The following is a 13,553-nucleotide window of genomic DNA, read 5'->3' as shown; positions in this document are numbered from 1 at the left end:
AATTATTTAAGTCTTCTTGAATGTTTCTCAGTGGAATTTTATGATTTTTTTGCTCTTAGGCCTTATACATCTTTGGTTAGATTTATTCCTAAATATTTTACAGTGTTACTTGCTATGCTAATATCTTTATTTAAAAACTTACATTTTATTATTTGCTACTGATGTATAGAAATACAATAGAATTTTATATTTTGCCCTCTTAAAACTGTTCAATTCTCTATTTATAATAATTCTATTTTATATACTTTATAATATATTTTTATAATAATCCTCTGTTGATTCTCAGGGTTTTCTATGTGAACAATCATATCATCTGCAAATAAGGACAGTTTTTTCCTTCCTTTCCAAGTCTTATACCTTACTTCTTTTTTTATCTTATTCCACTGGCTAGGAAATTGAATATCTATTTCTCACCATACAAAACAAACAACTTCAGATGCACTGAAGACTCAAATATTAAGTGTAAAATTTTCTTAGATAATAGAGTTGATACAGGGGTAGGAAACATTTTATTCCACAGGATATCAAAACTATTAACCATAAAGGAAAAGACAGATAAATTTGTGTATTTTAAAATGAGAATCTCTGCTAATCAAAAGATAGCTTAATGAAAGTGAAAAAAAAAGCTATAAATAGGAAAGAGTATATGTGTCACACATACAATTGACAAAAGATAGTCACTATCTCCTTAGTGGATAAAAAGCTTCTACAGTACAATATTAAAATGGGAAAACGATCATTTCACAGTAGAAAAGACCACAACCATATTTAGAGATAATCAACTTCATTAGTGATGAGGGAAATGCAAAATAAACCCATGAATAACACTTTTTACTCATTTAATTAATTAAAATTTTAAATGTCTAATGATACCAAGTATTAAAGAGTATGTAGATCAATAGGATTGCCTAAAAGTTGCTGATAGGAGTGTAAATTGGTATAACATATTTGGAAAATAAGGTATTATCTTGGAAAGTTGAACAGTTACATGTCTTACAAACCAGAAGTTTAACTTTTTGTTGTATACCCAAGAGAAATAGTTGCACAGTATCAGCAGAAGACATAAACAAAAACTTTCACATCATCACAGTTCATAATAGTAAAAATCTGAAAGCAGCCTTAAGAGCTATAGTAATTAAATTATATCATATTCAAGCAATGAATTACATAGCAGTGGACTAAATCAACCCCATGTATTCACTAAGATATGAATGAATCTTGCTAATTTAATGGAAATGAAAAAAATCAAATCCCAGAAGATTATAAACAGCATAATATTCTTTTCAAGACTCAAAGATAAAAGTTATTATCAGAGTTTTAATTATTGGGTTGCATGGTGCATTCTTGAGTGTTGATTTTATTATTAAAATTCATAAATGAAATAATTATTGTCATGTGTGGATCACTGAAGATTATTATGACCTGAGGATTATAATTAACCCAATTCTGTACACATGAGGTTCTTTAAAATCATATGTAACAAGAACACTTATGAACTGGAATTAATTACTATGCACAACCTCTCAGGGAGTAGACTCTAAGGACAAAAAGACAAGTACTTTAGTGACAGGTACCATGGAAATGCACTGAGGCCTGGATAAATACACTTCCTCCCAAGCAAGCTGTGGGTTCTTTCTTTCTTGGTCATTGTTAGGCTAAGATTAGCCAAACTTATCTATTTCTTATTCAGGGGCTCACAGAATTTGATATTAATATGGACCCTAGACTTCATCCTATTCCAATGATTAAAAAGATTCTCTGATTTTTTTTTATAGCTGCCTGAATTATGTGACCTTTTCTTTTAGCCTACCTATTATAATACTCTTTTCTTAGACTCATTTTCTCTCTTTTTTTTTTTCAGAGCTTTGGTCTTATGGTGATATATAATTTATATTTCCACTTAGGAATATGATGGTACTATCTTATGGCTTCCCTGATTAATTTTATTAGTAAGGCTGTACTGTGTATATTTTCCTAGTTAAAGTATAAGCCCCGTCCCCTTTTCCTCTGAAGCATTTGTCAGGGCCCTAAAGCACTTGTCAAAACCACATTGGTGGGACTTCCCTGGGGGTCCAGTGGCTAAGACTCCGCGCTCCCAATGCAGGGGACCCGGGTGTGATCCCTGGTTAGGGAACTAGATCCCACATGCTTCAACTAAGACCCAGCGCAGCCGAATCAATCAGTCAATCAACCAATCAATATTTAAAAAAAAACACATTTGTGGCGGGAGGGATGAGGGGAGGGGCAGGGGAGGGGGATAAGGCATAACATAAAGCATCAAGGGGTGTTTGAGGTGGAAAGGATATAAATGAGAAGAGAGAAGCAGAGAGAAGAACAGTTGCCTAAAGTCACTCCGTTGATTAATTAATTCAAAGGGATATTTGTTGTGGCTGGTGGCAGAGCTAGAACCCGAGCCCATTTCTCTTGGCTTTGGACTAACGTGCTTCTTATTTCATCCTGCTGCTCTTCACCAGCCACTTGTGCCCAGAGAGGGCGCCAATTTTCTTCCTGTTTTATTTATACCTAGAAGCTTCGAACGTACATACCTTCTCTATATCTGAGATTCCACTCCACAGCTCACCTCGTGACAGGCCAATACATCTGGAGACAAGCTGTTGGGACGAGGCATAGTGACTTTAATCTGAAAGCCATCAGACCGAGAAGATAAGAGACTAGTGTCTCAAAGAGCCACCTTGCTCCAGTCGGAATTCAGGCTCCTTTTATACAGAGGAAGGGGACGAGGAGGGGAACTACCGTGGTGCCTACGTTGGCAGAGCACGACCGCTAATGGCCCCGCCCTAACGGCCCCTCCCTAACGGCCGCGCCCTAAGCCCCGACCTAGCGGCTGCGCCCTGCCGCTCATGCGCCCTAAGAGCCCCGCCCTAACGGCTGCGCCCTAACGCTCATGCGCCCGCCGGCCTGTATTAACACAGTCTCTTCAAAGTATGAAAGAGTTAATCTTGCTTGTTGCCAACGGACACAGGAAGGATTATCACCAGGTGCCACGCGCAGAGTCCCAAGGCAGCTCTTGGAACCACCAGAATCACTGCCCGTGGAGGGAGGAGGGGCTGTGCAGGTGAGACGTGGACGTGGGAGTGGTAGACAGTGAACCAAACTGTTGTGGAATTGTGTAGACAGAACACAGTTTTCTTTTTCCCCTCCCCAAGCCTTTTTATCGTTTCCCAAAAAGCAGTTTTGTCCACAGCAAACCCCAGTGCCCCACATTTGTGACAAAATCATTCTCTAGGACGGATGCCAGGAGAAAAGTCCAGAATTGCTGCCACCAGCAATATTTTCTGAAGTGTAGACAGTTTATCAGATATAATGTAGCCAGAAAAATAAATGCAACGCTTTAAGAAACTTCCAGAAGACTTAAAGAGCCCAAAGGCTGAGCAGAAAAGAGCCTCTGCTAACAGCACCAGGTCAAAGGAGAGGGCTCTGGGCTCAAGAGGCCCCTCCCCTCCCACCATGAGTTGATGGTGATGGCTCTTCCTATTCCCAGGCTGCCCACCCACCCCCGTGGGTTCCTGTTCTCACCTCCCCATGGGTTCCTGTTCTCATGCCCCCGTGGGTTCCTGTTTTCACCCGTGCCCTGTGGGTTCCTGTTCTACCTCCCTGTGGGTTCCTGTTCTCACCCCCCATGGGTTCCTGTTCTCAGCCCCCCCTGGGTTCCTGTTCTCACCCCCCCGTGGGTTCCTCTTCTACCCCCCTGTAGGTTCCTGTTCTCACTCCCCTGTGGGTTCCTGTTCTCACCCCCCCGTGGGTTCCTGTTCTACCCCCTGTGGGTTCCCGTTCTCACCCCCTGTGGGTTCCTGTTCTCACTCCCCCGTGGGTTCCTGTTCTCACCCCTCCGTGGGTTCCTGTTCTCACCCCTCCGTGGGTTCCTGTTCTCACCCCCTGTGGGTTCCTGTTCCACCCCGCTGTGGGTTCCTGGTCACACCCCTGTATAGGTTCCTGTTCTCACCCCCCCGTGGGTTCCTGGTCACAGTCAGGAAGCCACCCCCCCAAGAATCCACAGCTGTTAACTAACACGGTGCTACCTCCTCCCAAGCACCCCTCCACCTCTAGTGTCGCCACCTCCCCACCATGAGTCTGTTCCTCCACCTTTAGCCCTAGACTCAGCTAAGAACCTGATTACCTAGAATATTTAATTTTATCACATAGTCACTGGAACTTGTTTTCTTTGAACTGTGCCTTCCTTTCTGTTGGTTTCTTTGAGTCTGCCTTTTAATTAAACTCATACTATATCTGTGTAAGACCTCCCCAGACTGATTAATCAAGTGCAGCAGGAAACTAAAATTCCATCATAAAACAGTTACTAATGTGTGAGGGGGGGATGATTCAATTGCTGTTTTATTACCCAAATTGACAAAGATCAGTGATGGAGAGAGAGCGTACTGGAGTCGCCTGGCAACACGCTCATCTAATTAATGAAGTGACTGCTTTATGCTGTGAGGTAGCAAAAGGACTTGACAAGACTCATGGCTTTTCTCATGGGCTCAAACAGCTGGAATGATGTTTCTTAACGTTCTCACAAGGTTTGGCAGTAATATATTACCCTTGTCACACTTGAAGAAGGAGGGAGGGCCAATTAAATTCTTTTCCCAGTGTCGTGAATCCCAATAGGAAGACAGTGCTGAGAGCTGAATAACCCATCACCTTCCAGTGCCTGCCCCTGCCACTGTTCACACTGCAATCACATATCTCCATTGTGAATCTTATTGCTTTTTTGGTATGTTTTCTGGGGGAAAGATGGAGAAATCAACAGGGACTAACATTAATTTTTCCAGGGAGAAAAGGAAGTAAAAGCATAAGGCCCTGATGTACAATTTGTTAATGATGCTGAATTCATAAACCAAGGGGATCGAAAACAGAAAACTGGGACTTATTCGTAATTAATCAGACATGAATAATATTGATGAATATTTTCAGTGACAGTAAGGACTGTGTCTTTATCAGAAGAAAAGGCATGTGATTTAATCTGTGTTTTTAAGTTTTTTTTCTTTTTTCTTTTAAGCATCTGTTGCCTGGCTACTTCTGTTGTTTGGCCAAATATTTGGGCCTCTGTGCGTTCTGATTCTGCTCAGATAAGCAAAGGGGATCAGATGGGTTTGAGAACGTGTCTGTCTCTCTTGAGTCTGGAGAGGCCTCTGGAGAGCAGATGAAACCCAGTCTGCTCGTTTCTGGGATTGCAGAGCTCCAGAAAAACAGATTACAAGGCACTATAGAGACAGTCTTGCTTCTGATAGTTCAGGTGTTGAATTCTTTCAATATTTCCCCTTTGAATATCCTCTTAAAAGGGGGGAAAAAAAGCTGTCTTTCTCTCTCTACATGGGTTTCCTTGGTTGACATGGGTAGGTCCAGACTCAGGTCTAAAGCAGATCTCACCCCAAGATTATCTGTGTGAAGCTTGGTCCTGAAAACTATCGTTTTTTGGAAGGTAAATGATTATAAATGTAAATTTCAACTCCCTGCGGGGCTTCTTGGCTAGAAAGGATTTCTGGGGTTGGCACAGCTCAGGGGTAATTATCGAGAGTTGAACATAGTTTTTGTCTCAAGGGGAAAGACGTTGGCAGCAGATCCTGCAGGCTCTAAAAGGCCATGTCGTTTTTTTTTTTCCCAGGGATGCCAGAACCTCTAATTTCCATACTTAAAATGTTAATGCCCTTCGCTCACCCATATCCTGGTCCCCACTGGCTTTGAGGAGGAGGTATGGCTTTTTCTGGATCGCTCTCATCGCGGGAAACCACAAAGCTTACAGTCCGGCAGAATTTCTCTTGGTGCCAGTATCACTTAGGCCAGTCCATGTCGGATGGCTTTCAAATTTCCACAGCCAAACTCGTGTTTCACTGGAAGGGGTAAACCAGAGTTACTCAAGCAAATGATACCTAATCTTTCTGTACAATTCATGGAAGAGATTCATGTCTTTTTCTTCTTGAGGAGCAACAAAAGCAGTATTTTTAAGCATCAAGTCTGCGCCAAGTGTTATGCTAACCAGTGAGCAAAGGTCTTGAAGTGGGAGACACAACTCTTGACTTTTAAAGGTCTGAGACCTGTTTGGGTAATAATACATGTTCGAAACCAGCAGAGTATGATTCCAAGGTCCTACATGAGCTATCAAAATAGTGTGTGTGTGTATGAGATATATAGATATATATATATAGATAGAGAGAGAGAGAGAATATAGTGTATTCATTTATTCTTTCAACAGACACTATTCTGATATCAAAGGGAAAAGGGGAGAAGGATAAATTAGGAGTTTGGGACTCACCTATACACACTACTATATATAAAACAGATAACCAACAAGGATCTACTGTATAGTACAGGGAACTCTATGCAATATTTTGTAATAACCTATAAGGGAAAAGAATCTGAAAAGGAATGGAGATATATATATGTAGGTATAACTGAATCACTTTGCTGTACACCTGAAACTAACACAACATTGTAAATCAACTATATTTCAATACAAAAAAACCCCAAACAAACAAAAGAACCCACTATACTGGAACCTCAGGATGTTATGATGAGTAATATACTGTCCTCAAGGAGCACACAGACAATGGAGAAAGCATTGAACCAACAGATCATTCATTTTCTTTATACTGATATTTACTGAGTACTTATTATAAGGCCCTATGCTATATGATGGAGATGTAAGGCTAAGACACTCATGGATCTTGCCTTTACGGAATTTGTAATCACGCACATGAACCATAAGAACAGTTCACAGTGCTAAGTACAAAACTGTAGGTGGGCTTTGGAGTAAAATCAACTGTGTTCAAATCTTAGTTTTTCAATGTACTACCGATAAATCTAGGGGTTTCTAAACCCCTCTAAGCCTTGCTTTCATTTTCTGGAAAATAGGGATAATAGTATGTACCACATAAATTTTTTAGTGATTAACAGAAGGAATATAAATACAACACCTATTACAGTGTCTGCTATATGATAGATGCTCAGTAAATAGTGGTTATTTATGGATATAACTGGGGATTTTTTAAAGGCAAGTGATGGTAGTACGTAGGTGGGGCAGTCAAGTCAGACGAGGGGTACAGATGACCTGAGGTGCACTTGAAGGAGGAGAGGAATTAAGGAGAGGAGAAGTAGTGTGTGCAAAAGCACAGAAGCCTGAGGAAGCAGGATGTTTTCCTAGGTCTGGAGGGTAGAGTGCCAGGGGTGGGGAAAGTTAGTGGTGAAGAATTAAGTTGAACAGGAAAGTTGAGGCTTGACCATGATGGCCTAGGATGTCTTAGTAAGAAGAATGGATTTTTATACTGAAGACAATGAGAAATCATTGGATAGTAATTGTAGGAACATTTCTCGAAGGAAAAGGTGCTTGAACTAAACATTGATTCATGGGTAGGATTTAGCCTGGTAGAGACAAAGGCCGGGGACAGAGGGAGGAGAGAAGCAGGAATACAGAGCTCAGAGGTAGACGTGAGCTCAACACTTACAGGACCCAATCAGCGGCCAGGTGCTTTCTCTTGGAGCAATCTTAGGCAGCCATTGCTTTAACTGATGATTCCAGAAGGGGTTTAAGGTTAGAGCAACTAAGAGTGTGGCTGGCATATTGGTACATGACTCTTTGAATTATGGTTTTCTCAGGGTATATGCCCAGTAGTGGGAATGCTGGGTCATATGGTAGTTCTGTTTTTAGTTTTTTAAGGAACCTCCATACTGTTCTCCATAGTGGCTGTATCAATTTACATTCCCACCAACAGTGTAGGAGGGTTCCCTTTTCTCCACACCCTCTCCAGAATCTATTGTTTGTAGATTTTTTGCTGATGGCCATTCTGACCGGTGTGAGATGATATCTCATTGTAGTTTTGCATAAGTCCCAGTATATTACCTTCTTTAAATTGTTTACAATCACATGGTCTTCTATCTTTAGGTACTTTTATTTTTCTTTTTGGCAATAGGGATGATCCATGTGCTCATGATTATCATATAAAGATGGTCCATATTTGCCTGTAGGGTCTTTGATGCTTTTATATGTTACAGTGAGCATGTCTTTTTGACATCTTGCCTAGCCCTGGATATAGATTTGATGGCAATACTTCTTAAAATCAAGCACATGGTTTGACATGTCTGGGAGTCTTGCACACTGGAGATCAATATGGGTGGGCCACCGGTACATCCCATGACTGAATGTGTGGATGTTTCCACAGGGCCTCTGCCTGGGAGCAGACATGCACTCAGGCCCCAGAGGGATGAGCAACAGCTGCTCCTGACTCGATTCTTCAAAACCATCATCTCTGCAATGGAACAGATTTCCTTGTCATTTAATCCAAAAGTAAGTCAGTTCTAAAAGAACTTTTAAACTATTATTATTACACTTTTCTGGTTTGTTTCATGCAAAATTTTCTGTCATCTCTCTAAAGATCCTATATACCTTAAAAAATGATCCTACTTTCCACTTGGTTCCTTTTCCTGTTTGACTTGGTCTCTATCTTTCGTGATAATGGTGAGATCTTAAAAATGAATTGACAGCAGGGTGTCGGAAAGGATGTCAGCTCGTCAAACTTCACATTATTCAACCTCCAATTAATCCTCCTGTTTTAACCTCACTCCCCGCCATGGCCGTCAGCAGTGTCTTCCAGTTCCTGAGCCGTCCCTCTGCTCCCTGGGTCGGGGTGCGTGCTCTTCGTTGCTTTATTTCCCACAGTAACCCAGAGTCCAGCTTTCCCTGCTGTGTGAAGGCAGGTACCCCTCAGTCACTATTTTCCCTTTGTGGGTTTCTGGCTTTGTGGATTCCAGGAGGGAGAAGACATACATGCACTTGTGCAGTTTACCTTTCTAAAGCAGAAGGGTGTGACTGTCTTAAAGATGTATAAATACTTGGATTTAAAATCATAAAATAATTTGTTGATTATTTGAAAGATACTATGAAACTGGCATTCAGTGTTTAAACTTTTAAAGCCTGTAGGCGGGGAAAATATGATCATCTGAAATGTACTGGGCTGTACTTTCTATGGTTTGAAAGGCATAATGGAAATTTATCTTTACATAGTCTCTTTCTTTGTTCTGGGATAGAATCATTTCGGTTGTGTTTCTTGTTCATCTAGTGTTTCATTTTGTTGTGTTTAGGGTTGTTCTAAACGGTTTTGAAGCAAACAAAACAAATGGTTTTATTTTCATTCGCAACTCAATCATTCATTTGTCTGTTAATTTACTTCTACAACAAATATTTATTAACCCTGTACTCAATGCCCTGCCTAAACTACAGGGAAGGAGGCAGACATAACAGCTGTGTACTTCTTGTTATTCTGTTTTATAATGTGAAAAGCTGTGTCAAGAGATTGGAGGATGGAGGTAGCTTTGAAGAGTGGTTCTCCTCCAAGTCTGGTATCCTGACCAGGGAGCATCAGCTACCCCCGGAAATTTGTTAGAAATGCCAGTACTCAGGCCCTGAATCCGAAATTGTGGGGTTGAACCCGGCAGCCTGGTTTAAACAGCCCTTCAGGTGATTTCAGTGCACACTAACATGTGAGAACCACTGTTCTAAACAAGAAAAAAAGCTTTAATTAAAAAAAGTTTAGTTTCTGTGAACCAGAAAATAAAGCTGTGTTGTATTCTGGGTCTGCAGAAAGGGGAGAGGAGATGCAGAAAAAGAGCTTGGAGATAATGGAAATTCCAGAAATCCATTAAAAAAAAATCTGTCCTATCCTCAGACTTAATTTTTTAAAAACAAAGACGTGTACTGTGTGTCTTATTGAAGGTTTCTGGGATTATTTTTTAGTTCATTTTATATGCTTTGGAACTCATTTTCTGGTTGGAGATGGGAATAAGATCCTTACTTTATGGTGTTTATGTTAAAACTGTAGGCAGCCCTGATGTTGACAGAACCACGGGATCAGCTGCAAAAGTTGTCGCATCTCTGTTAGTTTTGCTAATATCGTGGTCATGGCCAATACTGCTCTCAGTGTCACCCTGATATTTTGTTGACATTCATCTTGTAGCTTCTACTTTTCTGGGGCTGTGAGGGTTAGTTGATAAGCACTGGATTGTCTTAGTGATAACCTAGTATTTTACTCCTTTCAGTGATGGCTTAATATGATGAATTGATTGCCCTATACCTCCACTGTTCTCTTCCTTTTGGTCACATTTTTTTTTCCCCAGAAGTCTTCTTCTATGTTCCTGTAAATAGACACCTGGGGGACTTGTCCTCAGTCCTTCATTCATGTCCAGATATGCCTCTGTGTTTAGGTTAAAGCTGGCACTCTGTTACACGGATCACTCGTTTGGGCTTGTTGATTACGTGCAGTTACAGCAGCTGCAGTTGATGTTCATTCCTCTTGTGTCTGGGGAGGCAAGATGGCATAAGGCAAAGAGCACTGGATTTAGTGTCAGAGCTGCAACTGATGTCTCCCAATTCCAGCAAATCCACGTGGCCTAGGAAAAAAATATCCATCTCTCATTGCCATATTTGCAAAACTTTGGTATCATCTTATTTCTGAGGATCTTCCCTTTCTTCCCTTCCCTGATTCTAGGTACACAGGTCACAATCTGTACAGAAATGTTATTCTTGGGCTTTCAGCCATGAATATCATACTTATTTGGGAATCGGAAGTGGATTTGGAGTATTAGGAAGATGTTAGAAGGGGGAGATTTAACAACTGTTCTTTACCCCTCCAAATCCCAGAAGCTTTTGTAGAAGTCCATTTCCCAGAAACAAACAAACAAACAAACAATAGGAGACCTCAAGTTCTCACCATAAGCTCATTGTTATGTGAGTGGGTTTGGGTTGCTCTGTTGTTGCTTCTCTATGGCAAATTCAAATACATCCTCAACCATTAAGATTTTTGTGATCAGGACAACTCTTCTATTTCCTTTCTCCCATTCTTCAGATGCAAACCATTTCTCATCACTTACGGCTGTAAACATATTCTTGAAAATATTCATTATATGTGTACTGGTCTTATGCCCCTTCTTATACTGGGGATCCTATCCTAGGAATTGAGCCTTGCTCTTTTTGGGGGACCCTGTGTTCAGCACAGTGCCTAACATACATGAGTTACTTACTGAATACATGGAAGATTCCCTTAATTAACAGAAGTCTGTGTGTCATGTGGATAGTGGTCTGTGATCCCAGTCCATGAACTTTTTGTTACCAGTCTATGATGAGAGAAGTACAAAAATTGAGAATAAGTGATACAACCTGTCGTAACAATTTGACATCGCTGCACCATCAAAATATGTGATCAATGCACTTATTTCACTGAATAGGGCACATAATATATTTTGTATATTGAGCTTTTATCCTACAAAGTTGCTAAAATCACTTATCTTCTCCAGTTTCTTTTTGGTAGATTCATTGGGATTCAACATAGTCACGTCATTGGCAAAGAAAGTTTTATTTCTTCCTTTCCAATCTGTGTGCCTTTTATTTGTATTTCTTTCTCTTTTCATTAAGACCTCCAGGATAATGTTGAATAGAGCTGATAAGATGGGATATTCTTGCCTCATTCTCCATCTAGAGAGAAAGCATTCAACCTTTTACCAGTAATTATGATGTTAACTGTAGATTTTACCATACGTGTCCTTTATCAGATTGAGGAAATCTCCCTCCACCCCAAGTTTCCTGAGAAATATTATTGTGAGTGGGTATTGAATTTTGTCCAGTACTTTTCCTTGAAGTCATATGGTTGTTCTTTTCTGTCAACATAGTGAATTGCCTGACTTATTTTTTTTTTAATTTTTTTGCGGTACGCGGGCCTCTCATTGTTGTGGCGTCTCCCGTTGCGGAGCACAGGCTCTGGACGCGCAGGCCCAGAGGCCATGGCTCACGGGCCCAGCCACTCCGCGGCACGTGGGACCCTCCCGGACTGGGGAACGAACCCGCGTCCTCTGCATTGGCAGGTGGACTCTCAACCACTGCGCCACCAGGGAAGCCCTGCCTAACTTATTTTTAAATGTTGAAACAACTTTGCATTTATGGGATGAGCCGTGAATGGTGATGATGATCACCTGAATGGTGGTATATTGCTGGATTTGATTTTCTAAAAGTATGTCAGGGAGTTTTGCATCTATGTTCATGAGGGATATTGGTTTCTAGTTTCTCTTATTGTAGTATCTTTGCCTGGTTTTGGAATCGGGGTAATTCTAGCCTCATAAAATCAGCTGGGGAGTGTTTACTTTCTTCTGTTTTCTTGAAGAGCTTGTGTGTAATTGGTATTATTTTTTTCATTAAATGTTAGATAAAATTCAGAGCCTGGAGTTTTCTTTGTGGAATTTTTCAGCCTATGATTTCAATTTTTAAAACTAAATATGAGAGTATTCATTTATCTCTTCAAACTGAGTTTTGGCAGTTTGTGTTTTTACAGAATTTTACACATCACCAATGATGTCATGAAGTTATTTTAAGAGTCCCTTATTATACTGTGAATCTTTTTAGGATCTGTAATGATGGCCTCTCTTACATACTTGATTTTGATTATTTGCGTTAGCCCTATTTTCTTGGTTAGTCAGGCTAGTGTTTTCAATTTTGCTAATTTTTTCAAAAACCAACATGTGGTTTAATTGATATTCATTATTGTCTCTGTGCTTCCTATTTCACTGATTTCTGCTATTATCTTTATTATTTCATTTCTCTGCTGTATTACTTGCTATACCTCTATTTTTTTTTTTTAGTGGTTGCTCTAGTGTTTACAATATATATCTTGAACTTATTACAGTCTACTTTCAAGGAAAATTATGCCATTTCATGCATAATTAAAAACCTTAAAATGGTGAGCTTCCATATGCGCTATGTTTTAATATACGTATGTATAAATCTCATGATATATTCTTATTTTCATTTAAGTTGTCAGTTACCTTTCATACAGATTTAAATTTTTGAGACTTTTATTTTTATATTTACCCACTTTTCTGGAACTCTATTTCTTTGAGTAGATCCAAATTTATATCTGATATTATTTTCCTTTCACCTGAAGAAATTTCTATATCATTTCTTTTAGTGTAGGCTTGGAAACTGTCACTGGGCATAAGTTGGGTCAATCACAGAACTCACTTCTCTTTGTTTCACTTTTTCCAGAGGTCAAGCTCTGTCCTGTCTCTTTTCCAATGCCTAAAAACTCAAAATATATATTCATGTAGTTTTTCCAGTTTTCTAGTTGTTTAAGACCAAAGAATAAATATCTTTCTTGTCACCCCATGGTAGCCTGGAGAGAAATTTCTGAATAGAGTATAAATCAAAAAGAATCTGTGGTAGATTGGAAGAATAAAACAGCAACCACATCAACAAAAACTGGGCCTTCACCATAGAGCAACATTGTTCAATAGAACTTTCTGAGTTGATGGAAGTGTTCTATGTCTGCACTTTTCTCTACAATAGCCATCAGTAGACATGTGGCTATTTCAAGACTGAGTACTTGAATGTGGCTAGTGTGTCAGAGGAACTGAAGTTTTAATTATACTTAATTTTAGAAAATGTAATAGTGGGACTTCCCTGGTGGCACAGGGGTTAAGAATCCGCTTGCCAATGCAGGGGACATGGGTTCGAGCCCTGGTCCAGGAAGATTCCACATGCTGCAGAGCATCTAAGCCCG

General features: G+C 40.1%; 1 long non-coding RNA gene across 5 annotated transcripts in view; it reads left to right on the top strand.

Moving 5' to 3' along the window:
- The window catches only part of LOC307179679, a 398,442-nt gene that overhangs the window by 49,273 nt on the left and 335,616 nt on the right, over nucleotides 1-13,553 (top strand). For 4 of the 5 annotated variants that reach the window (XR_013825505.1, XR_013825506.1, XR_013825507.1 and 1 more), the window contains exon 3: nucleotides 8,175-8,299. This is a non-coding gene — a long non-coding RNA (uncharacterized lncRNA). Of the gene's footprint in view, nucleotides 1-2,939; nucleotides 3,077-8,174; nucleotides 8,300-13,553 lie in introns of those variants that run through there. The other variant, XR_013825509.1, reaches the window with a different exon arrangement.

Source organism: Stenella coeruleoalba (genome assembly GCF_951394435.1).
Source record: "Stenella coeruleoalba genome assembly, chromosome: 21".
Taxonomy (NCBI): domain Eukaryota; kingdom Metazoa; phylum Chordata; class Mammalia; order Artiodactyla; family Delphinidae; genus Stenella; species Stenella coeruleoalba.
This window is presented reverse-complemented; position numbering and strand designations above follow the sequence as displayed.